We start from the raw sequence: 15,865 nt of genomic DNA on the forward strand, positions 1-15,865 counted from the left end.
GAGTGGAGGCTTCCTTACTGGCAGGGACTAATGCAAACAACCCAATGCTCCATTAAGCTTCTGGACAATAAAATTGGAACTATAAAAATAATAATAAAATTAAGTAAACCCTGTCACCCGACCATTCATTTCAGCAACAATTTCCTTATGAGATTGCATTTGCATTTAATTTTAGACATTCAATTTACCAGAAAAAGACTCCCATGTGTAGACATCCAACAGCCCTGAGACCGCTGTCATCTTGTAGACTTAGTAGACTATCACACAAGTGGCACTCTAAATTATTCCCCTTTACTGCTCCCCAGCAATTTAATTTAAAGCATTTATAATAAATAATTTTTCTGTGCTTTTACCTGTCCTTTTCTAAGGTGGGGACAGGGTCTCTTTAACTGATAGCAGCATAGTGCAAGCACTGATAGGACACGCTCAACCCTCATTGAAATTCAACTTATGCATTTTTGTAATGACATAGAATATGAATTTAACTTGTTGTATGTCAGTGACAAAGCGCAGTGACTTTTGGAACTTGGAACATATGGTTTCTGTCGGCATTCACCGCACAAGTCCCTGCAACCAGCCCGACAAAGGCGTCTTTTATTTCACTGGCATAAACGCTCACCACATGGATCCGGCACTTTATGATTCTTCTGTTTAAAGAATCCGCAAATGAAATTCAAATTTCTCAGAGAAGAAAATGGGATATTGTTATATAACAGGTGCTCCAAATGTTTCCACAATACGACTCGTGGTATCATCCTTCTGGCTAGCATAAATATGTATAGGTACAGCACAATTCTGCTTGCCTTTTCTCCAGTCAATTCATCATATTTCTGTAAGTTACATGTGATTTATGATTTATCCTGAATTGTTATGCAAATGAAGTGCCAGCATTTTCTTTTTTTTTTTTTTTTTAAAGATGAGGTGCTAAGACTACGGCGTGCATTGATTGCTTGCAATATGTTCCTGAAAACATACTGTTTTTTTTTCAGATATACACAGTATTACTATTTTTACTTTGTTACTATTATGACTTTTTTGTACATTTGAATACATATGGCATTTAAGTACAGCTAGAGTACTGCAGTATAGTAAGATAAGTACAGCTCCTGTTGTTTCATATGCAAACTATTTATAATAACAAATATAATAGAAAAAACTTTCTAAAGAAAAAGGATATAAAAAGTGTGGCACTTTTGTCTTTTAAAGCTGAATTCCAGGCTAGGGTGTAGGCAGGTGGTGGGCTGCAGTTTGTCCTCCAAACCTGAAGGTGGTGCTGGACTTTTTCAAGATACCAGGAAACCTGCTTTGCCCACATGAGTTCAATTTGTCCTGCATGCAATAGTAAATGCTTGCTAAGAGGTAAGAAATAAGGTAGAATACTTACCATATTCATTGCTCCTTCAGGCATAACACAAAAAAAGACTGCAATCATAACGCCATAATACATAGTTATTCTGTGTACATGTTTCACTAAGACCACTTCACCAGGACAGAGGCACCAATCTTCATAGTTATTGTGCTAATACCAATCTGTTACAATTCTTCTGTATTTTAAGTTCAGGGGACTGCTTCATCAGGACCAAGGAGCCAAGTAGAAGAATTTATTAAAAATAATTGGAAAGACTCACAAGAATAAGAAATATACACTATATTGGGACACCTGCCTTTACATGCACATTAATGGCATCCCAGTCTTAGTCCATAGGGTTCAATATTGAGTTGGCCCATCCTTTGCAGCTATAACAGCTTCAACGTTTCTGGTAAGACTGTCCACAAGGTTTAGGAGTGTGTCTATGGGAATGTTTGACCATTCTTCCAAAAGCGCATTTGTGAGGTCAGGCATTGATGTTGAACAAGAAGGCCTGGCTTGACGTCTCCACTCTAATTCACTCCAAATGTGTTCTGTCAGGTTGAGGTCAGGATTCTGTGTAGCCCAGTCAAGTTCCTCCACCCCAAACTCGCTCATCCATGTCTTAACCCCCTGGCGGTATTACCGAGTCTGGCTCGGGGTGAAAATTTTGTACTATTAGCGGTAACCCCGAGCCAGACTTGGGACCGCATCGCTGGATCCAGGGAGAGTTTACTTACCTTGTCCCCTGGATCCAGCGATGTCCCCCCGCTGTACGAGCGAGCCGAGCTCCGTTCCCTGCGAGCGTTGCGACGCATGGGGACTGAGTTCTGCACCAAATTTAAAAAGTGAAACACACAATATACATACAGTATAATGTAATCTTACAGATTACATTTCTGTATGTAATTATTTCACATCCCCCTTGTCCCTAGTGTTCTGTCCAGTGTCCTGCATGCAGTTTTATATTATAAAAACTGTTCTTTATGCCTGGAAACTGGAGATTGTCCATAGCAACCAAAACTGTCCTTTAACATCAAAAATGATTTTAGACCAGCTAGAAAACAGCGATAATAAATTAGAATCACTCGCAGAATTGAGTGATAGCGATTTGTGGGGAGATTCGTCATCAAATACTGAAAAGTAATGACAGTGACAATTCTGCAACTGAGCAAATTTCAGTGTTTTTGATTTGATTACATTATCGAATATTTTTATTATTATTATATTATTATTTGGTATAATTATTTATAGTTATTTATTATATTATAATTTATGATTTCATTTTTCAAACTTTATCACACCCGGGATGTCTGCTATATGACTCTGGTTTGGACAGATTTGAGTGAGTTATTCCTAAGAATTACAGGACTACAATATAAAAACGCCAAATTTCCATGCAAAATAATTGTACCGCTCTCAGCATCAAAAATCTGAAATAATCATACCGCCAGGGAGGTTAATGGACCTTGCTTTGTGCACTGCTCCAAATCATTTGGTGGAGGGGGGATTATGGTGTGGGGTTGTTTTTCAGGGGTTGGGCTTGGCCCCTTAGTTCCAGTGAAGGGAACTCTTAATGCGTCAGCACACTAAAGCCCCATACACACTATCAGATTTTCTGCTGATTTTTGTCTTCAGATTTACCAAAACCATGTAATATGAGGTCAAACCTTAGGAGTTTCAATTTGTATGCAATCAGGCAGGCCCTTGCACTACATGGTTTTGGTAAATCTGAAGACAAAAATCAGCAGAAAATCTGATAGTGTGTATGGAGCTTAAGACATTTTGGACAATTTTATGCTCCCAAGTTTGAACAGTTTGGGTTTGGGCAACATGACTGTGCACCAACATGACTTTTCCAACATGACTGTGCACCAGTGCACAAAGCAAGGTTCATTGAGACATGGATGAGCAAGTTTGGGGTGGAGTAACTTAACTGGCCTGCACAGAGTTCTGACTTCAACGAGAAGAACACCTTTGGGATGAATTAGAGCGGAGACTGCAAGCCAGACCTTTTCGTCGACATCAGTACCTGACCTCACAAATGCGCTTCTGGAAGAATGGTCAAACATTCCCATAAACGCACTCCTAAACCTTGTGGACAGCCTTCCTAAAAGAGTTGAAGTTGTTATAGCTGCAAAGCTAATCCTACAGACTGGGATGCCATTAAAGTCCATATCTGTATAAAGGCAGGTGTCCCAATACTTTTGGTAATCTAGTCTACATGCTCATCTGGTAAATGACAAGGAGGATCATCTGTTTTCCGGGGTACAGGAGTCAGGTTCTGGCTGCTGGAGGCCTCTCAGGCCTTTAGAAGGAGCTAGATGGTCCTCCCTTCCTTCTGGTGACGTCACTACCGATATTCGTTCCATGCTTGTTAGCTTAGCCTGCCTGGACTCATGCAGGCCCCAGAGATCCTGCAGGACAGATAATGGATAGATCCTCCTTGTCATTTACCAGATGAGCATGTATATTTCTATTCTCGTGAATGTCCTTAATCCTTTTAATACATTCTACTTGGGATACTCCTACTTATCCCCTTATAATACTTTATGGATCTGTACCACCTATAGACTTGTGTTTTACCTGGTTACATCCAGATATATCTATGAGACTCATATAAGCCAGCCGGACATTGAATATAACTCTGTGAGCCAGAAATGACCCTTTCCTTAAATATTCATAGGCATTATCACAATGCCCATGAAGATTGGTTCCTCTGTCCTGATGAAGTGGTCTAGCGAAACGCGTAGACAGAATAACTGCGATGGCACTATGATTGCAATCTTAATTGTGTTTATATGCATTTGGTGTTGTTCATGGGTGTTTTAAAATTGGTATAATAACCATTTGTAGATTTGTACATACATGTACATTGTGTATTATGGTCTCCTACGGGTTATATTTAAAGTCCCAATTTTTCCTTATTTGCTACCTGATTACTATGACAGCCAATCACAGTGATCACATAATAGAAAAGCCAGCATCTGCCTCCTGGCATTAAGAACCCCTTGAAGGGCTGGCACCTGCATTGATGCTCATTACAGTCCCTGATATGCAGGAGACCACTAAAGGGAGCATATACTGTACACTTGGGCATAAAGATGGACACGCATACATCAATCCAGTTGTACAATTTCCTTTTTTGCTTTGGCCCTGGTAAAAGCAAGCAATATAATAGATCTGAACATCAGTCCATGAACTGGTTAAAGCCCGTCTCCAATTTGCAATGCCAGCTGTGCAGTGATTCAAGCAAAAACAGAGAGATCTTTCACCTCTCGTTCTCAGCGATAAATTCGTCCATCTAGGGCCCTCTAACACTCCAAGCCAATTCCTATTAGCAGACAATTATTTTGGTGCTGGTCGATAGTCCTCATTCACAGCCGCGTGTTTTCTGTACATCTTGTTTTATCATTTATGTCTTTCAGCTCCATATAAATCCCACATGTTTTCAGCTGCTCGCTATCGCTCACTTCTCACAACAGCGGCTCTGCTCTCCTGAGTTACCCCGACTCGGCACGTCCTTCAAATAACACTTTTCCTGACAACTGCTGTCAACTCCATCATCCGACTATCCACTTTCACTCATTGACTCCCAGCAGATAGCCGCGTTCCCGGCTCCCTCGCACGGGTCTTCACAGCTGCGCGTTGGATAATTCCTAACCGATTCCTGCTGCTATTAATTGTCTTCCCATATTTCTATTGAGATGATCTGATAGAATCTGACAAGTTGTGAAAACCAGAGAAAGCGAAAGTTTTTGTGAGTTAGCCAAGACGTGTATGCTTTGATCTTAACCTGTGAACCCTTAAATATTTTATACCTAGAATACTGCTTTTTATTGTCCTTAAAGGGACTAAAACCTCAAAAGGCACTGAAAAGGAAATAATAGTCTTTTGATAAAATATGATTGGCTAAATCAGCTTAAAGAGACCCCGTCACTGACTTAAATAGCTGCAGGTTAAAGCACGGAAAAGTTAAGTATTTTAAATGCTTACTTCTAGTGTTTTTTCCTTTCTATGAATGCACTTGCAATATGCATTTGAAGTTGCTAGAAAATGTACTGTCTATGATTCCAGCCTTTCCACCTCTCCGTTCACCTCCTTTTATAACTTTGGAGGAATGAAGGGGAGTACTATAGGGCAGCCATTCTCAACCCTTGAAATAATTTAAAGGTCTCAGGGTGTTGTGGAAAATTTTATGAAGATGTTTTAGATGTATTTTAATATGTATTGTCATAAGAGTCCCCCGGTTTTAGTTCTATCCCAGCCCGCTCTAAAGAGCTGACTGGGGCAGACTGACGATGGTTGAGACCTGTTAAGTAGTGCATAACTTCCTGTTTGGAGAGATAGGTGTTTGCGGAATGAGGAAATGTCCGCCAGCGAGGGGCCCCTGTGAGATGCACGGAACGATCGTCTGGGGGGGGGATTTGTTCACCCCGCAAACACATTTTATCGGTTTTAGTGGGTGTGCGCTTTTGTCACCCCTGTATTCCTGATCAACATATTTGGGGTGCCATGACATACAGCTGCAGATAATCTTCCATCCATGAGGAACTGTAGTCATTGGTTATTGAATCATTTAGTCGGTTTGCACATGTCGGTTTGCTAGTCTATTTGAATGTATACATGTCTGTGATTGGTTCTTTTGAAGGAATACAAATGTCTGATTGGCTGTCTGTGAAGACACCACCTCTTTCTGTATTGTCACATCCTGTTTTGTTAAATCTTTATTTGGTCATGTCCTTATATGGTCATTCACATCCTGTGTTGCTCCTGTGAGGTCACAAGCTTTGTAGGAGGTGTTTAGCTGTTGGAGGCAAACCCTCCAGGGTGTGACTTCCTGTTGATATTTAAATAAAAGCAGATTGCTCTGCTCAGAGAACTCAGACATGCTGACCGATTTGAGAACGTAAGAATGCTGGTGATGTCTCTTTAATGGGGAACCACAGGGGGCTGCTGAGAAGCAGCCAGACTGAGATGTAGGAATGCTGGGGATGTCTGAATACTTGGCTGAGTGGGTTGTTAGCTAAGGTAAAGTATTATATCATTAAGACGGAAATAGGTGCTAGGTCTGCAAAAGATCTGGGGCTAGAGACTATAGCAGCAGTCACCATCCTTTTTGCAGGCCCGCAGGGGGAGACACGCCGGTGTTGAGCCATATTTTGTGGGCAATGGCTGTTGTTGACTCTTCAATCATCATGGCACCATGGTTGATATGGTGTCAGTGTGATTGAAGCACATTCTTTCTATTGTTACATTCTAATATATAATAAAGAATCAGTGGGAGCTCTGGGCATGTCACTTGCCCTATCTCCTGCTGCCAGATGCAGCGTGTCACTTGCCACTGTCGCCTGTCACCAGATGCGGTGTATTACTTGCCACAATCACCTACCACCAGATGTGGACTGTTGCTTACCACTTTCACCTGACAGCAGATGTGGATTGTCCCTTGCCAGGTCACCTGCCACAATTTGCAGATTGTCACTTGCCACTTCACTTGCCACCATTTGCAGATTGCCACGTCATCTGCCACCATTTGCAGATTGTCACTTGCCACATCTCCTGCCACCATTTGTAGTTTGGCACTTGCCACTTGCCATGCCAGCCAGTGCCACCAAATGTGCATTGACACTGCATTGGTGTCAGGCTGGCAGCACTGGTCCATTTAGTGAATCCAGAAGAGCGATGATGTGGGGCGGGCATTGAGAGATGATGTCATCTCGCTGCTTCCCGTCGCACCTCTGACATTGATGCAAGGGGGTCTGGTTGCAAAGTGGAGCTCCACTGATGAAAGGAAGCATGTGACCTCCACTCCACTGCATTGTGTGGGCAGAAGAGCACTGATAAGTGGCAGGAAGTGAGAGATGAGATAAGAGAGTGTCATCTCTCTGCTCCCCGACGCACCTTGCTCCCACATTGAAGAGGCCTGGCTGTGAAGAGCGCTGATGTGGCGCAGGTGAAGAGAGATGTAACTTCTGCTTGTCCGCTCACTCACTTCTGTCCTCTCCTCCATCTGTCTCACGCAGCCAGCCCACCCAGCCGTCAAAGCATTCTGCTGGTTAGGCCGGGACCCTGTGGCAAGAGACTCTAGGCTATGGGCCCCAGATTCAGGGCTATAGCCCCAATAGCCACCCCTTAGCGATGCCCCTGGTCAGTGGGAAGAATGCCCCCTTACAGCAGTGGTCAGTGGGAAGAATGCCTCTTACAATGGTGGTCAATGGGAAGAATGCTCCCCTTACAGTGGTGGGTAGTTGAAAGAATGCCCCTTACAGTCAGTGGAAAAAATGCCCTCCTTACAGTGGAAGTCAGTGGGAATAATGTCTGCCTTACAGTGGTCAGTGGGAAGAATGTCCCCTTACAGTGGTGGTCAGTGGGAAGAATACCCCCTTCCAGCAGTAGTCAGTGGGAAAAATGCCTCTTGCAATGGTGGTCAATGGGAAGAATGCTCCCCTTACAGTGGTGACTAGTGGAAAGAATGCCTCTTTCAGTGGTCACCAAACGTTCACTGCAGATGAATCTTTTGTGCAGGTGTTTTAAATCACAGCCAGTGAATGTTTGGGGAAAGACAAATCCCCTACTTGATAAATATGCCCCCTAGCATGCTACCACTGCTCTAGTTGTGTTGGTTGTGTTTGGTGGAATGCAACATTGGTGTCAATAGCGTGCGTGGAACAGCGCTTATGCAAGTCACTGAAGATGTCAGAGAAAGCATTGCTTTGGATGCTCTCTGCATGTTGGTTGAAACTATACTGGCACAGATGCAAGATGTGAACTGAACATCAAAAATTACTTTCAGATTAAATCTATAAAAATAAAACATAGGTGTCCGTTTATGAAGAAGTGAAAAAATGTCACTGCTTCATTCCCTGGGAATTCTCAAAGGAGATCGTTCTCCTCTTGATGCCAGTTTATGAAGCTTTGTAGATCGCTTCTCCTTTGGAGGAGTGAAGTAATCTACAAACACTTCAAACAGTGGAGAGTGCCCCGTGATATTGGAATCTCATGAGACTTTATGAGATAACAGTACCAGAAGCTCACAGGAACACAGAGATGTCAGTTTATTAAGCAGTGATCAGTATCACTGCTCAGTACATAGACAGACGGCGAGGTTAATGCTAATAAAATAAAGAGTCCCCTACATAATATAGCCCCCCTACATAATATATACACTGTGTCCATCAAACGCTGCCACTGTGTCCTCAAGCACTGCCACAGTGCCATCATATGCTGCCACTGTGCTATCAATTGCAGCCACTGTGCCCATCAAACACTGCCACTGTGCCCAAATGCTGCCACTGTGCCATCAAACGCTGCCACTGTGCCATTATATGCTGTCAGTGTGCCCATCATATGCTGCCAGCGTACCCATCATATGCTGCCAATGTGCCCATCAAATGCTACCAGTCTGCCCATCATATGCTGCCAGTGTGCCCATCAAATGCTGGCAGTGTCCATCCCTGGACACCCTGCTCACACCCCCCCTGTGGACGGATCATGGGACACTCTGCTCCCAGCCCCCCGCGGATGGATCGCAGGACACCTCGCTCACACCCACCGCGGAAGGATCATGGGACACCCCATGCAGGAGGACCGGTGCTTATCTTGGTAAGGTATCCTCTTCTCCGGAGTCTCCTCTCCAGTGAGCTTCCTCCGCTCTGTCCCACTTATGCCACTGTACTGTACTGATGTTAGAAGAGAAGACTTGGCTCACAGCCAAAGCCCTAATTCAACCCACATGTGTTCAGTAAGGTTAAAGTCAGGTTTCTGTGCAGGCCACTGTGCAGATTGCTCCACACCAAACTTATCAAACAATGAGGTTCATTTGCTAAAACTGGAGAGTGCAAAATCTGCTGAAGGTCTGCATATAAACCAATCAGCTTCCAGTATTTTTTTTATGCCAAACACTGGTGCAGCTACACCAGATTTTGTGCTCTCTAGTTTTAGCCATTGGCTCCCACTGCTGTCATTCAAAGTCAGTGAGCCAATGAGGGGAGAGAGGGGGCGAGGCTGGGCTACGGCTCTGTGTCTAAATGGACACACATAGCTGCGGCTCTGCTCGGGTGCCCCCATAGCAAGCTGCTTGCTGTGGGGGCACTCAGGAGAGAGGGGCTAGGAGCATGGAAGAGGAACCTGAGAAGAGGAGGGTCTGGGCTGCTCTGTGTAAAACCATTATACAGAGCAGGTAAGTATAACATGTTTGAGACTTTAATGGAGCTGGCTTTAGCTACAGGGGCACATTTATGGTGGAACACAAAGTGGTCTTTTAATCAAACTGTTCCCACAAGGTAGGAAGCTCCAAATCATGTAAAATGTCTTTATATTATATAACTTCACTGGAAACACCTGAACTCATTTGGAGAGGTGTCCACTTTGACCACGATGTGTGCGTATGTGTGTATACCAGTGGCATTGCTAGGTGGTGGCTTTTGGGGCTTTAGCCCGAATCTGAGGCCCATAGCCCCAAGTCTCTGCAGGGGTCCCCAAGGGGAGGGGTGGCTCTCTGAGGACCCTGATGTAAGTGGGGGGGGGCTCTCTGGGGACCCTGATGCAAGGGGGGCTCTCTGGGGACACTGATTTAAAGGGGAGGCTCTCTGGGGACCCTAATGTAAGGGGGCTCTCTAGGAATCCTGATGTAAGCGGGGGGCTCTCTGGGGACCCTGATGCAAGGGGGAGGCTCTCTGGGGACCCTGATGTAGGGAGGAGGCTCTCTGGGGACCCTGATGTAAGGGGGGGTGCTCTCTGGGGACCCTGATGTAAATGGGGGGCTCTCTGGGGATATATATACACACACGTATATTACTTTATATACATGTGTGTGTCCACCCAAGCATATGACTTTCTTTACTACGCTGCTATGGCTGTAGCCCCAGATCTTTTGTAGACCTAGCAATGCCCCTGGTGTATACTGTGACCCCCCCCCCCCCCCCCTAGTCCTTCCATCCAGTGCTATTGACACTGACACAGCAAGATCCCGGTTATTCTAGCTACACCAGCTAAATTCTCGCCTTAGACACTGTTACAGCTTTATGATATAAGATCCTTTACAAGACTTTAGTCTCTAAAAGTTTTATATTTCATATAAATTCAAAGTGGATAATTATTCGGTGCCCATCGATAAATACAGGTAATGTCTTGCCATGTTAATTCTGAGAAGAGCAATTGTGTTTTCCGCTGGGGAGCGGAATCTATGGCAGCGTTAGCGAGAGATTGACATAGCCATGTATCAGCAAACTCATTACTGATAATAACATTGACTGCGCCACTCACCAGCAGTGAATGAGCGTGCTAAAAACGGCTGGGTTTCTTATATATTAAAATATTGTTTTTCATTTTCAAGACGTATTAAATAACCAGAAACTCACTGGTGACATTATAACTGGTTCTTTGTAAATTAGGTTTAAATAAATAGATGCTCTAAATAGGAGCTTGTCGAGTGTATTTTTCTGTTTACTGACGCCTTGGAAGTGTTAAAGTAGAACTCTTGACTAATGGCAAATCGGGATATTGTTTTAAATGAGAAGTTGCTTAAACCAGTAAATAAAACTGAAAAATAATGGTCTACTTTCTTTGCAATGGCATAACAATTAAGTGGAAGAGCAGTAACTCATATCCTCTCTTCTACTATACCAAACTGATTGACGTTGTACAGATCAACCATGATTCCTTTTATTCATTTGAGACCTGACTTGGCCTTTTTCCCTGAACATGTGCCAAGTGACCTATATTTTGCAAACAGTCCTGATTAAGGAATAAGGATGAGTCGAATCCTGAGCAAGTTTGCACAACATGAATAAAGTTTGAGTGGCACATCTGAGCCCCCTTAAAGTCAATAAGAGCTGAATGTTAAAAAAAGTAGAGGCTATTTTCTAGGCTAATAGACAAGGGATTGTCCAATAAAGTGTCTGGGGTGTTGGGCACTGCCATGGGGAACATGCTCCAAAGCAGAAAAATATTTTTTTCAATTTCGTTTGGTAGTAGCAGAAATTTTTACCACTTTAATACTGTGCTATAGCCGAAAGATGGCTACAGCACAGCTCTCTTGTTCTGGGATGGCAGCCATGGATTGTCCTTCCAGAATGCACCTATCTTGTGCCCCCTGGGGCACACATCTGGCTTGCTATGTCCTTTACCATGTGACCAGCTGATCACATGTGAACAGACTTGTTGGTTTTTGCAAAACATGGCAAAATGCGGGTAAATGCGTCATGTAAACGCGGCAAATCGCCGCAGTTATACTGGCTCGGTTGTACAATTGGCGTGTAAACGGCGATCTGTGGCATGCCCATTTGCTAGCGGGGGAGCCAATCAGCGAACCAGTGTAAACAAAGCAGATCCCCATTCTGTCAAGGTAGTAGAGTGAGATTGTCTAGTGATTAGGAACAGCGATCTCTCTCTACTCCCTGTCAGTCCCCTCCCCCACAGTTAGAAAAGCACCTCCCTAGGGAACAGTTAACCCCCCCTAGTATTAACCCCTTCCCTGTCAGTATCATTTACACAGTAATCAGTGCATTCTTTATAGCACTGATCACTGTATAAATGCCATTGGTCCCAAAAAAGTGTAAAAAATGTCCGATCAGTTTGCCGCAATGTTGCAGTCCCGCTAAAAATTGCAGATCACCGCCATTACTAGTAAAAAAAATAATAATAATAAATATGCCATCAATCTTTACCCTATTTTGAAGATGTGATAGCTTTTGCACAAACCAATCAATATAAGCTAAGCTAATTGGGATTGTTTTTACCAAAAATATGTAGAAGAATACATATTGGCCTAAACTGGGGAAGAAATTTGTTTATTTTTTATTTTTTGGGGGATATTTATTGTAGCAAAATTCTCGCTTCTTATTTATAGCACAAAAAAATAATATAATAACCCCAGAGGTGATCAAATACCACTAAAAGAAAGATCTATTTGTGGGAAAAAAAAGGACATCAATTTTGTTTGGGTACAGCTTTGCAGGACTGCGCAATTTTTTATTTAATTTCCAGTTAAAGCGACGCAGTGCCGTATAGCAAAGAATGGCCTGGTCAGGAAGTCGGTAAATCCTTCTGGGGCTGAAGTGGTTAAGAAAGCTGCTATTAGGCTTCAGCACTTCTTAAAGCTTGTTGAAAGGCTGCTGAAGTCTGCTAGCAATTTGCTTAAAGTGGCAATCTACATTCTTAAGGCTTCATGTACACAGGACGTTGTTCAACCTCTCCTGAACGATTTAACTTGACAGCTAAGCCGTTTATCTGCGTTTACATGGCGCGTTTAGCCGTGTTTGCATCTAGAAGTATTTGTAAAAAATGTTTTTGTTAAAACAAAAAAGTCTGTAAACGAAACGCTGCTAAAGGCGGGTTACTGCGTTTAGCAGCGTTTACAGGCTGTTACAGGCATTTGGCATTTCAAATGCCTCAGTACATTCGTCTGAACCCATTTTTTTACATTCCAAAAAAAGCTTTTAAACGCAACTGCCTAGAAACTACTATAAACGACCCTGTGCACATGTTCCAGAGAAGAGTTCAGGAGCAGCTGAAAAAATTCTTCAGCCTAAATGTCCGTTTACCAGCAGCAGTGTACAAGAGGCCTTAGGCTAAGGCTTAAAGGTATTGTAAAGTGATTTATTTTTATTTTTTTAAATAACAAACATGTTATACTTACCTCCACTGTGCAGCTCATTTTGCACAGAGTGGCCCCGAACCTGCTCTTCTGGGGTCCCTTGGTGGCTGTCTCGGCTTCCTCCCGCAGGTACTTCTCACGTTCATGCGAGCTCCCTCGCATGGTGAGAAGCATCTGCGGGCGCGCTCCCGTGATACAGCCAGCGGCTATAGCGGCTCGCTGTATCACACGGCCCCGCCCCCCGGCGCTCCGTGTCAGTGGATGTGATTGAAAGCAGCGCGAGCCAATGGCTGTGCTGCTTTCCATCCATCCACTCCAGCCAATCAGCGGCCAGGCTGAACGGTGGAAAGGACGTCGGGGGGTGAGCGTGGGACTTTCGAGGGGTGAGGTAAGTAAAACGGGGGGGCTGGGGGCGCCGGAACTGTCAGATATTTTTTCACCTTAATGCATAGAATGCATTAAGGTGAAAAAACATTTACCTTTACAACCCCTTTAATGTTCCACGGGACATTTTTACAACCTCTCCTGAATGATTTAACTTGACAGATAGTAATCAACGTTTAAAAATTCAGTTTTGGCGCGTTTACATGCCGCGTTTTGCTGCTTTTACGTTTAGTAGCTTTTAAAAAAAAAATATTTTTTTTACTTTTTTCAATAAGCCAAAAAAATGAAAAACGCCTGTAACGAAACACTGCTAAATGTGAGTTACCGTGTTTAGCCGCGTTTAGAAGCGTTTGGCGCTTGAAATGCCTCTAAACTCAGCGTCTGAACTCATTTTATTGCTTTCCAAAAAAGGCCTCTAAACTCAACTGCCTAGAAACTACTATAAATGACCCTGTGTACATGGACTGATAAGATAACATAGAGGAGAGTTCAGTGGCACTTGAAAAAAAAATGCCCAACTGCTCCTAAAAGCCCGCTTAGCAACAGCAGTGTACATGAGGCCAACACATACAAGGCTCTTATCTTTGATGATGAATACTTATATGTTATATGTTTACCCATGCTAAGTTAAGAGCCCAGCTAAATGCTAAATTAATAACTTCCCACTGTAGCCAGAGGTTTGACTTGGCCAAATATTAATTTAGTTTGGCCTCTTGCTGGACCTCAAAACAAACAAAGTTTGTCCCAATCTAGGTTCGGACCAAACCAGCAGCTGGTACCTTGTCCTGATACAGTTGGTATAGAAAAGAATAACCCCCCTTTCTTAAGGGATTCTTGAGGAAAATCTGCTGCCAGAAAGTTGTCAATGGGAAGAAGGTTTACCTTCCAACATGACAATAGCACACAGCAAAAATGATCGCACAGTGGTTGAAGGAGAAAAAGGTGAATGTCCTTGCATGGCCAAGTCAGAGCCCAGACTTAAACCTCATTGAAAATCTGTGCAATGACTTGAAGTCTGTAGTCCACAAAGGGTCACCATCAAGTTTATCTGAACTTTAACAGTTCTGAAAAGAAGAGTGTGCAAATGTTGCAAAATCTAGATGTGCAAAGTTAGTAGAGACATATTGCATCCTTTCCTGTGCATGCCTGGCTGTCGAGTGAGGGGAACATGGCCCCACTCTGCTCCATAGCATTGACTGACGGAAGCGACGCCAAACGTCACTTCCGCCAAATGCTTTTTCACTTCACTGGGCATCACTTCACTTCACTGGGTATGGGTTCGCTATTTTCAGTTGTTTAATTGTGTCAGACTCTTCGTGACCTCATAGAGCGCCAGGCTTTTTTGTCCTCCACTGCTAGGGATGAGCCGAACACCCCCCGGTTCGGGTTGCAGCAGAACATGCGAACAGCGAAAAAATTTCATGTCTGTGGGACACAAATGTGAAAAATCAAAAGGGCTTATTTTAAAGGCTTATATGCAAGTTATTGTCATAAAAAGTGTTTGGGGACCTGGGTCCTGCCCCAGGAGACATGTATCAATGCAAGAAAAAGGTTTAAAAACTGCAGTTTTTTTCAGGAGCAGTGATTTTAATAATGCTTAAAGTGAAACAATAAAAATGAAATATTCCTTTAAATATCTGCCTGGAGCGTGTCCTTAGTCTGCCTTTAAAGTAGCACATCTTTCCCAGTGCCACAGAAAAATTAAATTTCTAAAGGAAAAAATGTAATTTAAAACTGCTCGCTGCTATAATGTATTGTCGGATCACAGGAATATAGATAAAAATCCCCAAAATACCCCCAAAAAGAACGCCATGGATTCCACCCCAAAATCCATACCAGGCCCTTTAGGCCTGGTATGAATATTAGGGGGAACCCCGCACCCAAATTTTAAAAACATGGCGTGGGGGTTCCCCAGGCACTATATACTCTGAACAGCATTATATATACTATACGGCCTGCCCTATATACTATGCGAAAAATTGGACCTTAGGTGTTGGTGGTACCAGAACACTGTAAGCCCTCACAGTTACTCTTGTTGGGTGCAGGAACAGGCCCTGCTGTGAAATATTATATCAAGAATTGTAATTACTTGTTCAACAGGGGCAGAAACATTGGGCCTTAGGTGGTGGTGGTGCCACAACACTCTAACCCCTCACAGATACTCTTGTTGGGTGCAGGTACGGGCCCTGCTGTTAAACATGACTGCTAGTTTCTTGTCCTTCTATGGCACCCCCTCTCTCTAGGCTCACATTACTCCCTTCCTCAACCTGGGAACCAACATTGGAGCCTTCAAATCTCTGCGCATCCTCCAGCAGCATATAGCCAACACTGTGGTCGAATAATTCTGGGAAATCCTCCATGCATTATGGTGGGGCAACAGAAGGAGTGACTGTGGACAAGGAGTCAGTGGAATAGGCTGCTTTGACTGCTTTGCGTTGGAAGGCAAACTAATCTGAGCCTGGGTGACAGAGGAAGAGGAGGATGAGGATGGCTTTGTTATCCACTCCACCAAGTCTTCTGCATGTTGTGGCTCA

Source organism: Lithobates pipiens, unplaced genomic scaffold (genome assembly GCF_037356315.1).
Source record: "Lithobates pipiens isolate NorthernLeopardFrog02 unplaced genomic scaffold, aLitPip1_a1.2 Scaffold_23, whole genome shotgun sequence".
Taxonomy (NCBI): domain Eukaryota; kingdom Metazoa; phylum Chordata; class Amphibia; order Anura; family Ranidae; genus Lithobates; species Lithobates pipiens.